The 2,658-nt window shown below is 40.7% G+C and overlaps 1 non-coding gene across 1 annotated transcript; it reads left to right on the top strand.

Moving 5' to 3' along the window:
* The first annotated feature begins 1,306 nt into the window (after positions 1–1,306).
* Positions 1,307–1,377, top strand: Trnag-gcc (transfer RNA glycine (anticodon GCC)). Its single transcript has one exon. It is a non-coding gene; the product is annotated as a tRNA-Gly (tRNA).
* The last annotated feature ends 1,281 nt before the right edge of the window (positions 1,378–2,658 follow it).

Here is a 2,658-nt window from a genome sequence, read left to right as displayed (position 1 = left end):
ATTTTTTTAAAGTTTGTTTCTTATTCTATAAATCTGAACCGCTAATTAACAGGGACGTAAACACACCAAAACCGGTTGTCAAGCGGTGGGGGAATGGGCAAAAACACACGCACACACACACACACACACACACACACACACACACGCACACGTGCACACACGCACGCACGCACGCACACACTTATACACGGGTTTCTTTCGGTTTCCGTCTATCAAATCCACCCACAAGGTTTTAGTCGGCCCGCGGCTATAGAAAAAGACGGTGGGACTGAATCCGGAATCATGTGCTCGGGAAGCAAACTTTTTACGATACAGTCACAGACCCGCTCCTATAAGTAAACATTGTACAACACCAAGGTAAACACTACTATACGAACAAAGAATAACTTACTCTCTTTCTCATCATCATTAAATACTTAGGGAGAGTTAAGACATAACTGTAAGGTTGTACTTCAGCTGTGAAGAATATGCTAAGCATCATAAAGTAATCTACAGTGTAAGTATTTTACGGCTGCAGCAACAACGTTGACAGCCGACATGCAATCGCTGCAGTAAAAAAAAATTTTTTTCATCTTTTGAAAAGCAAATGACTATAAAATTATTTAGCGAAAATTCATTAATAAGTAGTATCTTAACATAAGGGAGATTGGATACTACTAAAGCAGCGCGGACCTGAACTCGCAGTCGCGCGTCCGCGCTAGCTAGTCGTGAGTGGTCGATCCTAACCCTAACCCTAAACACGTATTCGTTTGCACACGCGGGTTAGGGATAGGGTTAGGGTTAGGGTTAGGGTTAGGGACAGGGTTAGGGTTAGGGTTAGGGTTAGGATCGACCACTCAAGACTAGCTTGTGCGGACGCGCGACTGCGCGTTCGGGTCCGCGCTGCTTTAGTAGTACCGGGAGATTGTATCTAGCATTCCTCTGGAGATGATAAAATAGAATATTTGTCAGGTAATGGGGTCGATTTTGTCGACTCGTATCCTACTCTTAAAATTTAAGGCTTTGTACCTAAAGTAGAAACAATTATAGGAAGACATATGTACCAAGAGTTTATTTGTGGAATGCCTGCTGCCATGCGTGCGGACCAGGTCTTGTTGCCGTTTGATGCAATGAAATCATTACTTTCTTTTGGGTTCTAAATATGTTTATCAAATATTTATTTATTTATTGATTTATTCATTCATTCATTCATTTATTTGATTGTTTGTTTGTTTGTCGGTTGGTTGGTTTATTCAAATATTCAGTTCCAAACTAAGAATCCATTTATAAATAATGTATCACTTAAATAAGCATCTTTATCGTGTGAGCATCGGTGGTTCAGTGGTAGAATGCTCGCCTGCCACGCGGGCGGCCCGGGTTCGATTCCCGGCCGATGCACAAAGACTTTTTTTTTTCGAAAATAGATAATTTTGATTAAAGGTGCTCTAGCTATAATAAACTCTGCCTATCTCTTTACATTATTTACATTTGACGGATATTTGCCCTCATCTTGTTTGTTGTTAACACAACGTTTTGGCTGATATACCCTGCAGCCTTCGTCAGGTGTCTTGCGGAAACTTCGAACCTGGGTTCTCATTCCTAACGATGTTACTATTATTATTATTAATCAGGTCGCTGCCATGAATCGAACTCGGAATCTTGGGGTTAGTAGCCCGCGCTCTTAACCACTACGCCATATGCCCGTGGGCTTTTTATTATTATTATTTTTTGTTATTTTTTATTTTTTATCGGTGTGAAGTGATCCTTGTTCTTGATCGAGATCTGTGACAACTTCCTCTCTGTTTTCAGAGTTGGGTCTTTCTTTACTCTACTGTAGCTACCATCACTTATAAGACTTGCCAATTTTTCGGAGTAGTCAGACTTGTTCATCACCAATGTAGCATTTCCCTTGTCCGCTGGGAGTATTATGATAGAATTGTCTCTTTGTAGCCTTTTGATAGCGAACTTTTCTTCCTTAGTGATGTTTGGTTTGGGAAGTTTCGCTTTTTCCAGTACCTGTCTCACCTTCCACCTTAGTTCATCTCCCTGAGCTTTCGGTATCTTTTCGGCTATCTCTTCAATAGGGGCTATTATGTCCAAGTATGGAATGCGCTTGATGGTTGTTGCAAAGTTGAGACCTTTGTTTAGTACGGCTTCTTCGGAGTCTTCCAGACGTCGGCTACTTACATTAATCACTGCTTTCACAGGTGGGTGATGGACTTCAGTCTTCATCCTCTGACCTTTGAGTTTCATAAACTTCTTAATCTGGCGTGTCTTCACCGTTTCAAATTCTTTCATGTACGATTTTCCTAGATCTTGATGGATTCTCTTTCTGTCCTCATCTCTAGTTATTTTTCTAAGTAATGAAGATAGCCTCTCTTTGATTTCGTTATTTAGTTGATGTTTTTTCCAACGGTTGTAATGGATCCTCTCACGGACGAGGGCATGTCCTGCCCTTTCCGCTACTCTTCTAGCTTTATATGAATCCACTGGTGTCATTATATTCAAGCCAGGTGGTATTAGTTTTGAGTCTCTACATCTACACAGGAAAGTTAGATGGTTTGAAAGACGAGCTAGTTTTTGATGGAGTTTCTCTATGTCTCCAATGAAGTCTAATGTCGGCTCCGTACCGATTAGATAATACAGTTCTATATTTAAGAGATGAGGAATTATTTACAT

Source organism: Octopus bimaculoides, chromosome 5 (genome assembly GCF_001194135.2).
Source record: "Octopus bimaculoides isolate UCB-OBI-ISO-001 chromosome 5, ASM119413v2, whole genome shotgun sequence".
NCBI classification, from domain to species: domain Eukaryota; kingdom Metazoa; phylum Mollusca; class Cephalopoda; order Octopoda; family Octopodidae; genus Octopus; species Octopus bimaculoides.
The sequence above is the reverse complement of the archived record's forward strand: the minus strand, read 5'-3'. Positions and strand labels throughout refer to the sequence as shown.